The sequence below is a fragment of the Pteronotus mesoamericanus genome, unplaced genomic scaffold (assembly GCF_021234165.1).
Source record: "Pteronotus mesoamericanus isolate MK-2021 breed Mesoamerican mustached bat unplaced genomic scaffold, CSHL_Meso_final contig_256, whole genome shotgun sequence".
NCBI lineage: Eukaryota > Metazoa > Chordata > Mammalia > Chiroptera > Mormoopidae > Pteronotus > Pteronotus mesoamericanus.
Window position 1 is genome coordinate 5,502,117 of NW_026555108.1, and position 17,277 is coordinate 5,519,393.

The following is a 17,277-nucleotide window of genomic DNA, read 5'->3' on the forward strand; positions in this document are numbered from 1 at the left end:
GTAGCCATCCAACTCTCCCAACACCATTTGTTGAAGAGGCTATTATGGCTCCATTTTATGCTTCTGCCCCCTTTGTCAAATATTAGTTGCCCGTACAGACCTGGGCTTATTTCTGGGCTTTCTATTCTGTTCCACTGATCAATGGATATGTTCTTGTGCCAGTACCAGATTGTTTTGAGTATAGTGGCTTTGCAGTACAGTTTGATGTCCGGTATTGTGATCCCTCCTACTTTGTGTTTCTTTCTCAAAATTGCTGCAGCTATTCGGGGTCGTTAATGGTTCCATATAAATTATTGAAATGTCTGTTCTATTTCTATGAAATACGTCATTGGTATCTTAATAGGGATTGCATTGAATCTATAAATTGCTTTGGGTAGTATGGACATTTTGATGATATTAATTCTTCCAATCCATGAGCACGGTATATGCTTCCATGTATTTGTGTCTTCCTTCATTTCTTTCTTCAATGTTGTATAGTTTTCTGCGTACAGGTCTTTTACCTCCTTGGTTAAATTTATTCCTAGGTACTTTATTTTTCTTCTTGCTATATCGAATGGTATTTTTTCTCTGATTTCTTCTTCTTCTATTTCTTTGCTGGTGTACAAAAATGCCTTTGATTTCTGAATGTTGACTTTTTATCCTGCTGTTTTGCTAAATTCACTTATTAGGTTGAGGAGTTTTTTGGTAGAGTCTACAGGGTTCTCTATGTACACTATCATGTCATCTGCAAACAATGATAGCTTTACTTCCTCCTTTCCTATTTGGAAGCCTTTTATCTCTTTATCGTATCTGACCGCTGTGGCTAGGACTTCCAATACAATGTTGAAAAGAAGCGGTGAGAGCGGACATCCTTGTCGTGTTCCCGATCTTAGTGGGAAAGCTTTCAGTTTTTACCCATTGAGTATGATATTGGCTGTAGGTTTTTCATATATGGCCTTTATTACGTTCAGGAATGCCCCATTTATTCCCATTTTGCTGAGTGTTTTGATCATAAATGGGTGCTGTACCTTATCGAATGCTTTTCCTATGTCTATCGAGATGATCATGTGGTTTTTGTCTTTTCTTTTATTTATGTGATGTATCACGTTTACTGATTTGCGTATATTGAACCATCCCTGCATCCCTGGGATGAATCCCACTTGATCGTGGTGGATAATCTTTTTAACGTATTGCTGGATGCGGTTTGCCAATATTTTGTTGAGGATTTTAGCGTCTATGTTCATCAGCGAAATTAGCCTGTAGTTTTCTTTCTTTGTAGGGTCTTTATCTGGTTTTGGATCAGGGTGATGCTGGCCTCATAGAAAGAGTCTGGGAGTCTTTCCTCCTCTTGGATTTTTTGGAATAGTCTGAGAACGACAGGGGTTAGCTCTTCCTTAAATGTTTTGTAAAATTCTCCTGTGAAACCATCTGGCCCTGGGCTTTTGTGTGCTGGGAGTTTCTGGATGACTGCTTCAATTTCCCCAGCTGTTATCGGTCTGTTCAAGCTTTCTGTTTCTTCCTCCTTCAGTGTTGGAAGATTATACTTTTCTAAAAATGTGTCCATTTCATCAAGATTTTCAAATTTCTTGGCATATAATTGTTCATAGTAGTTTCTGACAATCCTTTGTATTTCTGTGGTATCAGTTGTTATTTCTCCTCTTTCGTTTCTGATATTATTAATTTGGGTCTTTTCCGTTTTTTTCTTGATGAGTCTGCTTAAAGGCTTGTCCATTTTATTTATCTTTTCAAAGAACCAGCTTCTGGATTGGTTGATCCTCTGAATTGTTCTTTTCACCTCCATGTCATTCAGTTCTGCTCTAATCTTGACTATTTCCTTCCTTCTACTTGCTCTGGGATTTATTTGTTGTTGTTTCTCCAGTTCTTGAAGTTGTAGTGTTAGGTCTTTTATTTGAAATGTTTCTTTATCTTTTGTAGGTAAGCCTGTATTGCTATGAACTTCCCTCTCAGGACCGCCTTTGCTGTGTCCTGTAGGTTTTGGACTGTTGTCTGTTCATTTTCATTTGTTTCCAGGAATGTTTTGATTTCTTCTTTGATCTCGTTATTGACCCATTCATTGTTTAATAGTCTACTGTTCAGTCTCCATGCGTTTGCAGGTTTTTGAAGTTTCTCTTTGAGGTTGATTTCCAGTTTCAAACCCTTGTGGTCCGAGAAAAAGTTTGGTATTATTTCAATTTTCCTGAATTTTCTGAGGTTTGCTTTGTGTCCTATCATGTGGTCTATCTTTGAAAAACTGCCATGAGCATTTGAAAAGAATGTGTGTTTTTCTTCTTTGGGATGTAAGGTTCTATATATGTCAGTTAAGTCTCTTTGATTCAGTGTGTCATTCAGCAACTTTATCCTTCTTTTTCAAGATTGCTGTGGCTATTTGGGGTCTTGTGTAGTTCCATATAAATTTTTGGATTATCCTTTCTAGTTCTGTGAAATATGCCATTGGTATTTTGATAGAAATTGTGTTAAATCTGTAGATTACTTTGGGTAGTATGGACATTTTAGTGATGTTAATTCTCCCTGTCTGTGAACACAGTATATGCTTCCACTGATTTGTATGTTTTTCAATTTCTTCCTTCAGTGTTGTATAATTTTCCAAGTACAGGTCTTTTACCTTCTTGGTTACATTTATTCATCGGGATTTAATTTATTTATTTATTTACCTTATTTATTATTATTTTTTAATACTCACTTGAGGATATGTTCACCGGTTTGCCGGGGGAGGGGGGGAGAGATCAATTGGTTGCCTTCTGTACGTGCCCTGACCAGGGGTCAGGCCCACAACCTAGGTATGTGCCCCAACTACAATTGAATCCAAAGCCTTTTTTTGAATGGGCAAAGGAACTGGGCAGATGCTTTTCTAAGGAGGAGATACAGAGGGCCCAGAGGCATTTGAAAGGATGCTCAGCATCACTAGCCATCAGAGAAATGCAGATCAAAACCACCATGAGGTACCACCTCACACCGGCCAGAATGGCCATCATAAACAGATCAACAAACCACAGGTGCTGGCGAGGCTGTGGACAAAAGGGAACCCTAGTCCACTGTTGGTGGGAATGCAGACTGGTGCAGCCACTGTGGAAAGCAGTGTGGAATTGCCTCACAAAGCTGAAAATGGAACTGCCTTTCGATCCAGTGATTCCCCTGCTGGGACTATACCCTAAGAACACCAAAACGCCGATTCAAAAGAACCTATGCACCCCAATGTTCATAGCAGCACAATTTACAATAGCCAAGTGTTGGAAGCAACCTATATGCCCATCAGTAGATGACTGGATCGAAAAGTTATGGTACATTTACACAATGGAATACTACGCAGCAGAAAGAAAAACAGAACTACTAAACTTCACGACAGCATGGATGGAACTCGAGAGCATTATACTAAGCGAAATAAGCCAGGGAGCGAAAGACAAATACCATATGATCTCACCTATAAGCGGAACCTAACCAACAAAACAAAGATGCAAGGAAAATAAGACCAGTAACACTGAAAGGAAAAGAAAGCAACAGAGACAAGAGGGAAGGAGGGAGGGGGTGTGGGGACAAGGAAGGGAAGGGGAAAGTCAAGGAACATATAGCAAGGACTCATGGACAAAACCAAAGGGGAAGAGCTGAGGGAGGGAAGGAGGGAGGGGGCAAGGGAAAGTGGTGGGGGGGAGGCAGAGACAAATGTATTTAAAAAGAAAATAAATTAAAAAACAAACAAACAAACAAACAAAACAAACAAAACCTTTTTTTGATGTGCAGGATTACATTCCAAGCAACTAAACTACCTTGCCAGGGCTTTTTTTCTAAATACATTTGTAAGTGAGATTGTTTTCTTAGTTTCCCTTTCTGATAGTTTATTATTGGTGTATAAAAATGCAAACGATTTCTGAATATTTATTTTGTATCCTGCTATTTTACTGAATTTATTTACTAGCGGTAGTTTTTTGGTGGTGAAATCTTTAGGGTTTTTATATATAGTATCATGTTATGTGGAAAAAAATAGTTTTACTTCATGTTTTCTAATTTGTATGCTTTTTATTTCTTCTTTTGGTCTGATTGCTGTGGCTAAGACTTCCAGTACCATGTTGAATAGGAGTGATGAAAGCGAGCATCCCTGTCTTGTTCCTGATCTTAAAGGAAACACATGTAGTTTTTGCTCATTGAGTATGAGGTTGGCTGTGGGTTTGTCATATATGGCTTTTATTATGTTGAAATATGTTCCCTGTATTTCCATTTTGCTGACAGTATTTATCATAAATTGGTGGTGGATTTTGTCAAATGCTCTTTCTGCATCTATTGATACGATAATATGACTTTTATCCATCATTTTGTTTATATCATGTATCACATTAATTGATTTGTGGCTATCCTTGGATCCCAGGAACAGTTCCCTCTTGGTCATAGTGTATTATCTTTTTAATGTATTGCTGGATCTGGTTTGTTGATATTCTGTTGAGGATTTTTGCATTTATGTTCATCAGGGACATTGGCCTATGATTTTCTTTCTTTGTAGTGCCTTTATCTGATTTTGGAATTAGGATAATGCTGGCCTTGTAAAATGAGCTTAGAAGTCTTCCCTCCTCTTGATTTTTTTTTGGAATAGTTTAAGAAGGATACGTGTTAGTTTTTCTTTGAATTTGTGATAAAATTTACCTGTGAGGCCATTCAGTCTAGAACTTTTTTGCTGGGAGGTTTTCTTTTTATTCTCACCTAAGAATGTTTTTTAAAATTTCTTTTAGAGGGAGGAAAGGAAAGGAGGTGGGGGGAGAGAGAGACAGAGAGACAGAGATACAGAGATACAGAGACAGAGACAGAGACATGGATAAGAGAGAGAAACATTGATTGGTTGCTTCCTGTAAGTGCTCCAACTGGGAATTGAACTTACAATCTAGATATGTGCCCTGACTGGGAATCAAACCTGCAACCTTTCAGTTTATAGCACAACACTTCAACCAACTGAGCCACACTGGCCAGAGCATGCTGGGAGGTTTGTTTTTTTTTTAAATTAATGCTTCAATTTTGTTAGTTGTAATCAATCTGTTCAGATTTTCTGTTTATTGATTCAGTTTTGGAAGATTGTATGTTTCTAGGAACTTATCCATTTCTTCCCAATTGTCCGACTTGTTAGTATATAGTAGTTTGCAGTATTTTTTTCATTATTATTACTATTAGTACTACTCAGACTGCATTCCCTCCCTCTTACTCTTCCAAAGGAAGAAAAGAACGATTATCAATGGCTATTAGCAGCTGCAAAAGCAACACCAAAACCCGGCTTCATGCTCAGGAGAGAACACTGTGCCTCCTCCTTGTGGTTTTGGGTGCTCTACAAGTTTAGAGAAACTTCTCTAGTAACAAACTATAGAAATGATCCCTGAAAAGATAGTCTTTGTAATATTTTCTTATAATCCTTTGTGTTTCTGTGGAGTCAGTTGTTACTTCTTTTTTTAAATTATATTTTATTGTTTATGTTATTACAGTTGTTCCAATTTTTCCCCCTTTGCCCCTCTCTATCCAGCTCCCCTAGTCTCTCAGGCAACCCCCACACGTCTGTCCATGTCTATGGGTCATGCATATTAAGTTCTTTGGCTACTCTGTTTCCTATGCTGTATTTTACGTCCTTATGGCTGTTCTGTAACTACCAGTTTGCACTTCATAATCCTTTCACTTTTTTCCTTTTTTCCCATTTATTTTTTATTTTATTTATTTGGTCCTCTTTCTTTTTATCTTGATGAGTCTGGTTAAACGTATATCAACCTTGTTTATCTTTTTAAAGAGCAGCTCTTGGTTTCATTGATCTTTTGTATTGTTTTTTAGACTCTATTTTGTTTATTTCCACTCTGATCTTTATTATTTCCTTCCTTCTGCTCACTTTGGGTTTTGCTTGTTGTTCTTTTTCTAGTTTCTTTAGGTGTAAGTTTATATTGTTTATTTCAAATTTTTCTTGTTTTTTTAAAGTTAAGAATATTTTTATTTCCAAAATATTAAAGTTTAAAAATATTTTTGGGACAAAATATAGATTTATTCTTGCAAACCTGGTAACTCTAACCAACTGCAGTATTCTTATTGCCATTTATTCTTATTGTGTTTTATTTTCTTTAATGTGATGGGAAATATGTATGTTACTAGCAAAAGATTCATTCCATTAGAAGATGGGAGTGGTGCCATCCTTTGTAAGAAATGGCGGTTATAACAGTCAGAAGTGAAGTTATGGTTGAAAGAGACCGGGGGCAGGATGATGGTTAAATTTAATAGACTTGGTGCCATTGTTTGCTTTTTATGCCTTGCTGTTTTAGTAGTTGTAGAAGTATACATGTGGGAAGTGGTGTGTGCCAGTGCTTGTTGACAGTGGCCCTATTTTTGTCACTGCACATTTAATTTTATTTTTTCCTCATAATCCCTTCTTCCTTTTTTATTTACTTTTTAACTGAATTTGTTGTGGTGACATGGGTTAATAAAATTATGTAGGTTTCAGGTGTACAATTCTATAATATATCATCTGTATATAGTATTGTGTATTCACCAGCCCAAGTTGTCTCCTTCCATCACCATTTACTGCCCCTCTTTACCGAAGCACTAAAAGACTACTTCCCCCCACCCCCTTTCCATCTTGTCATTGCAGTACTGTTGTCTGTGTCTATGAGGTTGTTTATTTATTTATTTTTTTGCTTAATCCCTTCACCTTTTTCACTCAACCCTTCAACCTCCCTCCCCTCTGACAGCTGTCAGTTTATTTTCTATGACTCTGTCTTTATCTTGTTTGTTAGTTTATTTTTTTCATTAGATCCCATATATGAGTAAAATCATGTGGTACTTGTCTTTCTTTGACTGGCTTATTTCACTTAGCATAATGTTCACTGGAACCATCCATGCTGTCACAAAGGGTAAGATTTCCTTCTTTTTTTTTATGGCCAAGGAACATTCCCTTGGATAAATGGACCACAGCTTTTTTTTATCCACCCATCTACTGATGGGCACTTGGGCTGCTTCCAAATCTTAGCTATTGTAAATAATGCTGCAATGAACATAGGGGTGCTAATATTTGTAACAGAGTAGAAGAACATATAATATCCATATAACTTTATACCAACCAGAATTAAATGCACTAATAAATTCACAAGCCTGTTGGAACATAAACAGGAACAAAACTTTTGCTTACAACTTCTATTTTAGTACTCTGCAGGGACCAGCACTTCCAGTTTCTATCTGGATGGAAGTTGACCGACCAAAAGAATTCAGCTTATGCAGAAGGATTCAATATGCTGAACCAGCGAGAACACAGCCTGCATGCCCCAACTTCCCTTTCCTCTCCTTATAAAAGCCACCAGCTTGATTAACATGTTAAGATGATCTTTAGGACAAAAGTCTGCCACGTTCTCAGGTTTCTGGCACCTGAATAAAGTTCTTTCCTTTTCACCTGCACCTGTTTCATGAGTATAGGCTTATGTTGTGGTGGGCAGCCAAACCTCCATTTGGTAACATATTCTTGCAAATTAGTGTTTCATGTTTCTTCAGATATATTCCCAGAAGTAGAATCACAGGGTCATAAGGCAGTTCGTTCCATTTTTAGTTTTTTGAGGAAACTCCATACCGTTTCCCACAGTGGCTGCAGCAGTCTGCATTCCCACCAACAATGCATGAAGGCTCCCTTTTCTCCACATCCTTGCCAATGTTTGTTCTTTGTTGATTTATTGATGATGGGCATTCTGACAGGTGTGATGCAATATCTCATTGTGGCTTTAATTTGCATTTCCCTGATGATTAGTGACATTGAGCATCTTTTCATATGTCTGTTTCCCATCTGTATGTCCTCTATGGAGAAGTGTCTGTCCAAGGTCTTTGGATTTTTTAATTGGATTTTTTTCGGTGTTGAGTTTTTATAAGTCCTTTATAAATTTTGGCTATTAACCATTAATCAAATGTATCATTGGTGAATATGTTCTCCCATTCAGTGGTTTTTCCTTTCATTTTTTTTTGATGGATTTCTTTGCTGAGCAAAAACTTATAGTTTGATATAGTCCCATTTGTTTATTTTTTCTTTTGTTTCCCTTGCCCGAGGTGATATATCAGAAAAAAACATTGCTATGAGAAATGCCCCAAATTTTACTACTTGTGTTTTCTTCTAGGATTTTTATGGTTTCAAATTTAACATTTAATTCTTAAATCTATTTTCAGTTTATTCTTGCGTATGGTGTAAGAAGATGGTATAGTTTTATTTCTTTGCATGTATTTGCCCAGTTTTCTCAACAGCATTTATTGAATAGACTATTTTTACCCCATTGTGTTCTTTGCTTCTTTTGTCAAAAATTAATTGACCAGTAAAAGCTTGGGTTTATTTCTGGGCTCTCTATTCTGTTTCATTGATTTGTATGTCAGTTTTTATGCCAGTATCATGCTGTTTTGATTACTGTGGCATTGTAGTATAGTTTGATATCTGGTAGCATGATTCCTACAACTTTGTTCTTCTTTCTCGAGATTGCTGTAGCTATTTGTGGTCTTTTGTAGTTCCATATAAATTTTTGGAATATTTGTTTTAGTTCTGTGAAATACACCATTGGTATATTGATAGGAATTGCATTGAATATATAGACTGCTTTGGGTATTATGGGCATTTTAATGATGTTAAATTTTCCTATGCATGAGCACAGTATATATTTTTATTTATTTGTATCTTTTTCAGTTTCTTTCTTCAGTGTCTTATAATTTTCCAAGTGCAGGTCTTTTACCTTCTTGGTTAAATTTATTCCTAGGGATTTTTTGATGCAGTTGTAAATAGGATTGTTTTCTTAGTTTCCCTTTCTGATAGTTCATTATTAGTGTATAAAAATGCAACTGCCCTGGCCAGATGACTCAGTTGCTCAGTTGGTTGGAACATCATCTCCTCTTGTACACCAAAAGATTGCAGGTCCAATGTCTGGTCAGGGTCTCTCTTTCTCTCCCTGCTCCCTCTGCACCTTACTTTCTCTGAAAAAAAAAAAAAGCAACTTATTTCTGGGTATATATTTTTTACTCTGCTAATTTACTGAATTTATTTATCAATACTAATAGTTTTTTTGTGGAATATTTAGGGTTTTCTATATACAGCATCATGTCATCAACTTCTTGCTTCTTGAGGTAGGCCTGTATTGGTATCAAGTTCTGACTTTTTAACTTTTTAAATTTCAAACTTTTTAAATTTATTGAGATTTTTTGTGTGTCCTATCATATGGTCTATCCTAGAGAACATTCCATGTGCACTTGAAAATAGTGTATTTCTGCTGCTTTACAGTGAAATACTCTGAAAATACCAATTAAATCCATCTGGTGTAGTGTGTCATTTAAGGTTGCTGTTTCCTTGTTGATTTTCTGTCTGGAACATCATCCAGTGAAATCAATGAGGTGCGAAATTCCCCTGCTACGACTGTGTTATGGTCAATTTCTCCTTTTATATCTATCAATGTTTGTTTTATATATTTATATGCTCCTATGTTCAGTGCATAAATGTATACAAGGATAATATCTTCTTGTTGGATTGTTCTGTTTATCATTATGTAGTGTCCTTCTTTGTCTCTTACTATAGCCCTTGTTTTAATGTATATTTTGTATAAGTATTGCAACCTCAGCTTTTTTTTTCATTTCTATTTGCATGGAATAGCTTTTTCCAGCCCTTTACTTTTAGTCTGTGTGCCTTTCGTTGTGAGGTATGTCTTTTGTAGACAGTATACAAGGTCTGTCCAGACAGTATTCAGCCATGTAATATGAAAAATAGAGAAAATGATTGAAGAAGATACAAGAAACATTGTACAAAAGACAATGACACCTCAGTCCCCTTCAGAGTAGGCACCTTGGGACCTCACACAGTTCTCCCAATTGCCATCAACTGCCCTGTCATATTTTCCTGAATCTCATCAACAGCCTGAAATCTCTTCCCTTTCAAAGGTGATTTTAGATTGGGAAGAGCCAGAAGTTGCAGGGTGCCAAATCTGGGCTATAGGGAGGCTAAGTCACCTGGGTGATTTGATGTTTAACTAAAAAGCTCTGCACAAGATGTGATACATGAGTGGGCATGTTGTGCTGAAGCTGCCAATCACCAGCTGCCCATAGCTGTGGCCTTCTGAATTATGTGAATAGTTTCCATGGAGAAATGTTCAAGCTTAATGCAAAATTTGATGCAGGCTTGTTGCTCTGCTCGCTGTCATTTTGAGTGCAATGGCCATGGAGTACACGTGCTCACTCAACAGTGTCTACCACCCCCACTGACTAGTATAGCAAAGTCATCATTTTTCATACATGTGCATTCCAGGCCACTCTCCTTGGCAGCGAGGTTACATCAAAGTCATGTAAACTGTTGGAGTTATAGTAACAATGGCTGGAATTTTTCTGGACAGACCTTGTGTGTATGGTCTTAATTTCTTATTCATTCAGGTATCATATCTTTTGATGGGAGAACTTAATCCATTTATATTTAAAATGATTATTGATAATTACATATTTATTGCTATTTTATTCTTTATAACTATGTTCCTCTTTTTTTCTTTCTTCTTAAATAAGTCCATTTAACATTTCTTGTAATACTGGTTTAGTGGTAATGAACTCCTTTAGCTTTTTCTTGTTTGGGAAGCTCTTTATCTGTCCTTTGATTCTAAATGATAGCTTTGCTGGATAGAGCAGTCTCGATTGTAGATTCTTGATTTCCATTACTTTGATTATTTTGTGCAATCCCTTCTGTCCTGAAATGTTTCTGTTGAGAAATGAACTGACAGTTTTATGGGAGCTCCTTTTTAGGTAACTTACTGTTTTTCACTGGTTTTAAAATTCTCTCTTTATCTTTAATCTTTGACATTTTAATTATGATGCGTCTTGGTTTGGATCTTGTTGGATTCATGTTGTTTGAGACTCTGTACTTTCTGGACTTGTGTGTCTTTTTCCTTCACCAAGTTAGGAAGGTTTTCAGTCATTATTTCTTCAAATAGGTTCTCAATCCCTTGCTCTCTCTCATTTTCCCTTCTGGTAGCCCTGTGATGTGGATGTTGTTATGCTTCATGTTGTCCCAGAAGCCCCTTAAACTATACATATTTAAAAAAATTGTTTTATTTTTTGCTGCTGTGATTGGGTATTTTCTGCTACTTGGTCTTTCAAATCACTGATTTGATCCTTTGTTTCATCTAACCTCACATTTTATTACTTCTAGTGGATTTTTCATTTTAGATATTGTATTCTTCATTTCTGACTTTTTCTAATGGTTTCTATGTCCTATTTTATGATTACTGTCTGTTTAAGTCCTCACTAGGTTCATCCATACTTCTCTTAAGTTCCTTGAACATCCTTATAACCATTGTTTTGAACTCTGTATCTGGAAATATCATGCTCCATTTTACTTAGTTCTTTTTTTTTGTGGACATTTTTCCTGTTCTTTCATTTGGAACATGTTTCTTGTCTCCTCATTTTGACTGTCTCTCTGTGTTTGTTTCTATGTATTATGTAGATTTTCTATGTCTCCCAGTCTTGGTATAGTGGCCTTATGTAGCAGGTGTACTGTGGAGCTCAGTGGTGCACTCTCTCTCCCTTGTTCACCTGAGCTAAGTGCTTCAGGAATGTCCTTTGTGTGGATCTTGTGTGTCCTCCTTTGTAGTTGAGTCTTGATTGCTATTGACCCATCTGTGGTTTAGGTTGACTGGCTGACTATGACGACAGACCCCAAACATAGTATACAAGCTTCTGTTCAGGGGCTGACACCATGAAATAGAATTTGTCCCTGTAGGGCCTGATGCCTGCTGAGATGTCCTTTTGGGTATGCTGCTTGTGGAACTAATTGGATCTTGTTCTGATGTGGTTTGAGGCTTGCCACTGGGTGTGTTGGTTTTGGGGTCTTTGGGGAGGAGCTCTGGTGCAGGTTAATACCAGATGCTTTCTGTGACTGGCACTGGGCTAGACCTCTTCTGAGCTACAAAACAATATACAGTTTGTGGCTGCCTCTGGTAGGCCTGGGTTTATATGGGATGGGTGAACCTGCATACCCAAGACCGGCTTTCACCAGCAGTGTACCTGGGGGCAGGTAAGCAAAAGGCCCAAGGCATCCTGAGATTTGCCTCCACTTTCTGGCAGCTTGTTAGGCTTAGTCATTGAAAGATCCTCTGTCAGTATTCGAGTTGTTTGAGGCAGGTTCTCGGTGAGTTGCCAGTCATGGATTAGTTGTGTTTACCATGTTGACACAGATTCAAACTCAGTGCCAGTGCTGGGTCTCAGTCCACTTAACAAAATTCTCAGGATACATCAAGGCCAGCTACCACCTGCTAGGGGACTATGGACCTTAGTGGTGGGGCAGGGTCTCAGAAAGTCATCAGGGTGAGGTCAGCAGAGATAATCAAGCCAAAACAAATCAAGGTTTGGCCATGTAAAGGGAGGGCTTTGCACAAGAATGGTGGTGCTGGTAAGGCATGTAAGGGGAAATAGCCCCTGCTCCAGAGTCACACAACTCAGTCTTGTTATGCCTGTCTTTGATACCCTCTGAGACTGCCAGGACCTCTTCAAGGACCCTCCAAGAAAGTCTGCATCATGGGCCCAGGCTGGCCGCAGCCAGCTGACTCCTCCATAGGGTATAAGCTCATAAAGGCAGAGCCACAGGTAATCTAGAGGGTGGGACTAGTGCATTTCCCCAGGCTGATGCTACATGGAGGGGAGTGCTGGACCTAAGAGAGATGATGTCTGCTGTGTGCATGAGAGGGACTTAGCACAAGGACCTTGGTGATTGTTCCTTGAACATTGTCCTTGGATCCACACAACTCAGTCTCTCCTTCTTTGACTCTAGTCCACTCAGAGCCACCTTCCTTCCAATGGAGGCCAGGGTGAGTGGTTTCAAAGGAGATTCTCTGTGTCCACCCTTTAAGAGGGCATCTGTGTCTCTAGCAGACTCCTGTTTTACCCTGGTGGACAGAATCCCTGCTGATTTTCACAGCCTGGCTCTGGTGCTCTGGGCTGGGGAGTCTTGTGCTCCTCAGAGGGGACTTTCACAGTTGGGAAATCCCTCTGGATTACTGCATTTTTTTGTATTTATTGTATTTTTTCCTTTACCACTTAGTACTCTTATAACCCCCAACCCCCAGCAATCACCTCACTGTCATCCATGTCCATGAGTCCTTTTACCTTTTTGCTCAATCCCTCCACCCCCTAACCTCCTCGACCCAACCCAGCTGTCATTCTGTTCTCCATCTATGTCATTGTGGTTTTGATTTGCATTTTTCTGATAATTGGTGACACTGAGCATTTTGTCATGTGCTTCACGGCCATTTGTATATCATTTTGGAAAAACATCTATTCATATCCTTTGACCACTTTTAAATTGGGTTATTTGATTTTTGTTGTTGTTATTGAGTTTTAGGAGTTCTTTATACATTTTAGATATTAACCCCTTATCTGATATATAATTTGGAAGTATTTTCTCCCATTCTGTATGTTGCCTTTTTACTCTATTGATTGTTTTTTGCTACACAAAACTTTTAAAGTTTGAGGCACCTTCATTCATCTATTTTTGCTTTTATAGCTAAGCCTAATGCCATGAAGCTATTCTTCTGTGTTTTCTTCTAAGAGTTTTACATTTTTAGGTCTTACATAAATTTACATGTATTTTTAGGTATTCAGTTTATTCTTAGTTAATTTTTGATATGGTATATAGTAAAGGTACAACTTCATTCTTTTGCATGTGAACATCCATTTTCTCAACACTGTGGAAGATACTATCCTTTTCCCATTTAGTAGTTGGCATTATACATGAGGGTTTATTTCTGAACTCTCTATTATATTCCACTGGTCTATTTGCCTGTCAGTATGCCAGTACAACACCATTTTGATTACTGTAACATTGTAATATGTTTTGAGATCATGATGTGTGAGTTCTCCAATTTTGTTCTTTTTGTTTTTTATGTAACCTTTTGAGATTCCATAAAAATTTTGGGATAAATTTATCTATTTCTGTAAAAAAATGCCATTGGGATTTTGATAAGGATTGTATTCAATCTATGATCACTTTGGGTAGTGTACTAGTCAGGGTTCACCAAAGAAGCAGAATCAATAGAATGTGTGTGTGCGTGTGTGTACATACATATGATTTATGATAAGGAAATGCCTCCTGCAATCAAGGCGCTGGTAAATATCAAGACTTTAAAGGTGAGTTGGGAAGCTTGACACACAAGGGAACCAATGGTTTAGTTCTAGTCCAAGTTAGAAGGACCTGGGGAGCCAACGTTTCAGTTGAGTCTGAAGGCAGAAAAAGAAGCTGATGTCCCAGTCCAAAGGTTTTTGTGCAGGAGAAATTTCTTACTGTAAGAAAGTTCAGCTTTTTTGTTCTATTCAGAACTTCAACCTATTGAATGAGGCCCACCCATATTAGGGAGGATGGATCTGCTTTACTCAATTTGTTGATTTAAATGTTAACCTCATCAAAACATCCTTACAGAAACACCCAGAATAATGTTTGTTTGTTTTTACAAGGAAGTTAATGAAATCCCTTCATCTGGTATGACTTGGTTTGGTCTAGTGGCAAAACTTCCTTCCTCATTGGATATTAGCTGAAAAATAGAGTCCAGATCATTGGGCTAAAAATAGATTAGGTGAAGTGGGTATTAGGATATTCCAGGTTAGCCATTTTGTACCATCTGGGCCACACAATCCAATGTAATGTTTTACCAAATATCTAGGCACTCTGTGGCCCAGTCAAGGTGACACATAAAACTAACCATCACAGGTAGTATGGACCTTTAAACAATATTATCTTCTAATTCATGTACACAGGTGCTTTTGTATTTGTTGGTGTCTTTTTAAAATTTCTTTAATCAATTTTTGTAGTTTTCAGTGTACAAGTCTTTCAACTCCTTGCTCAAGTTTATTCCTAAATATTTTATTCTTTTTGATGCTATTGTAAATGGAATTTTCTTAATTTCCTTTTCAAATTGTTCATTATTAGTGTATAGAAATGCAAAAAGTTATGGTACATATACTCAATGAAATACTACGCAGCAGAAAGAAAAAAAGAACTACTAAACTTCGCGACAGCATGGATGGAACTCGAGAGCATTATGCTAAGCGAAATAAGCCAGGGGGCGAAAGACAAATACCATATGATCTCACCTATAAGTGGAACCTAACCAACAATACAAAGATGCAAGGAAAATAAGACCAGCAACACTGAAAGGAAAAGAAAGCAACAGAGACAAGAGAGAAGGAGGGAGGGGGGGCTGGGACAAGGAAGGGAAGGGGAAAGTCGAGGAACATATAGCAAGGACTCATGGACAAAACCAAAGGGGAAGAGCTGAGGGAGGGAGGGGGCAAGGGAAAGTGGTGGGGGGGAGGCAGAGACAAATGTATTTGAAAAAATAAATTAAAATAAAATTAAAAAAAACAAAAAAAAAAGGAAATGCAACTGATTTTTGTGTTGATTTTCGTGTCCTACAATTTTCTTGAATTTTTTTTATTAGTTCTAACAGGTTTGTGTGTACATGTGTGTATGTAATCTTTAGGGTTTTCTACTTACAAGATTATGCCATTTGCAAATAGAGATAATTTAATTTCTTTATGATTTGGATGCCTTTTATTTGTTTTTCTTACCTAACTGCTCTGGCTAAAACTTCCAGCACTATGTTGAATAGAAGTGGTAAGAGTGGACATCTTTGTCTTGTTCCTTATCTTAGAGGAAAAGCTTTCAGTTTTTCACCATTGAGTACAATGTTAGCTGTGGGCTTTTCATATATGGTCTTTATTATGTTGAGGAAATTTCTTTCTATGCCTGGTTTTTTCAGTGTTTTTTTTTTTATCAGGAAAAGATGCTAAATTTTTCAAAGGCTATTTATGCATCGATTGATATGATCATGTGATATTTATCTTTCATTCTGCTAATGTGCTGTATCACATTGATTGATTTTTGTATGTTATCCTTGCATCCAAAAGATAAACTCAACATGGCCATGGTATATAATCCCTTTAATGTGCTGTTGAATTCATTTTGCTGGTATTTTGTTGAGGATTTTTGCACATATATTCATCTGGGAAACTTATATGCAGTTTTCTTTTTCTTGTGTTGTCTTTGTCTGGCTTCAGCATCAGGCTAATGCTGGCCTCACAAAATGAGTTTAGAAGTATTCCCTCTTCCATTTTTTTGGAAGAGTTTGAGAAAAATTGGTGTTAATTCTTCTTTACATGTTTTGTAAATTGCCAGTAAAGCTCTGTCCCTAATCTTCTTTTGGTTGTTATTGGGAGGTTTTTGATTACTGATTCAATTTCCTTATTTTGTATTGGTCTGTCAGGCTTTCTATCTCTTCTTGGTAGGTTGTGTGTTTCTAGGATTTATCCATTTCTTCTAGGTTATCTAATTTCTTGGCATGCAATTGTTCAAAGTATTCTCTTATAATCCTTTATTTCTGTGGCATTTGTAGTAATGCACCCTCTTTCATTTCTGATTAGAGTTATTTGAGTCTTTTTATCTGTTTTCTTAGTTAATTTAGCTAAGTATTTGATAATTCTGTTTATCTTAAAAAAAACAAATCTTAGTTGTGTTGATTTTTTCTGTTGTTTTTTTTCCTATTTTATCTTTCTTTTTATCTCTGATTTAATCATTATTATTTCCTTTCTTCTGCTAGCTTTGGGTTTAGTTGGTGTTTCTTCTAGTTCCTTGAAGTGTAAAGTTACATTGTTGATTTGAAATATTTTTGTTTTCTATGTATGCATTTATAGTTACAATCTCTTAGAATTGCTTTCACTATATCTGATAAGTTTTGGTATGTTGTGCTTTCATTTTCTTCTGTCTCAAGGCATTTTCTACTGTCTCAAGGTATTTTCTAATTTTTCCTGTGACTTTTTCTTTAACTCATTAGTTGTTTAAGAGTGTGTTGTTAAATTATTACATATGTGTTAAATTATTACATATTACATCTTTGTGCAATTGCTTTCTGGTTTCATTCCATGGTGGTCAGAAAATATACTTTGTATGATTTTAGTTTTCTTGAATTTGTTAAGATTTGTTTTGTAGCCTAACATGTAACCTACCCTAAAGAATATTCCATATTAGTACACCAGCAATGAAATAGAAGAAGAAATCAGAAAAAAATACCATTCGATATAGCAAGAAGAAAAATAAAGTACCTAGGAATAAATTTAACCAAGGAGGTAAAAGACCTGTACGCAGAAAACTATACAACATTGAAGAAAGAAATGAAGGAAGACACAAATACATGGAAGCATATACCGTGCTCATGGATTGGAAGAATTAATATCATCAAAATGTCCATACTACCCAAAGCAATTTATAGATTCAATGCAATCCCTATTAAGATACCA

General features: G+C 36.9%; 1 non-coding gene across 1 annotated transcript; it reads right to left on the reverse strand.

Annotated features, from left to right (window-relative positions):
* Positions 1-5,149: 5,149 nt before the first annotated feature.
* LOC129071148 (small nucleolar RNA U3) lies at positions 5,150-5,363 on the reverse strand. The gene has a single exon (XR_008529215.1). It is a non-coding gene; the product is annotated as a small nucleolar RNA U3 (small nucleolar RNA).
* Between the last annotated feature and the right edge of the window lie 11,914 nt (positions 5,364-17,277).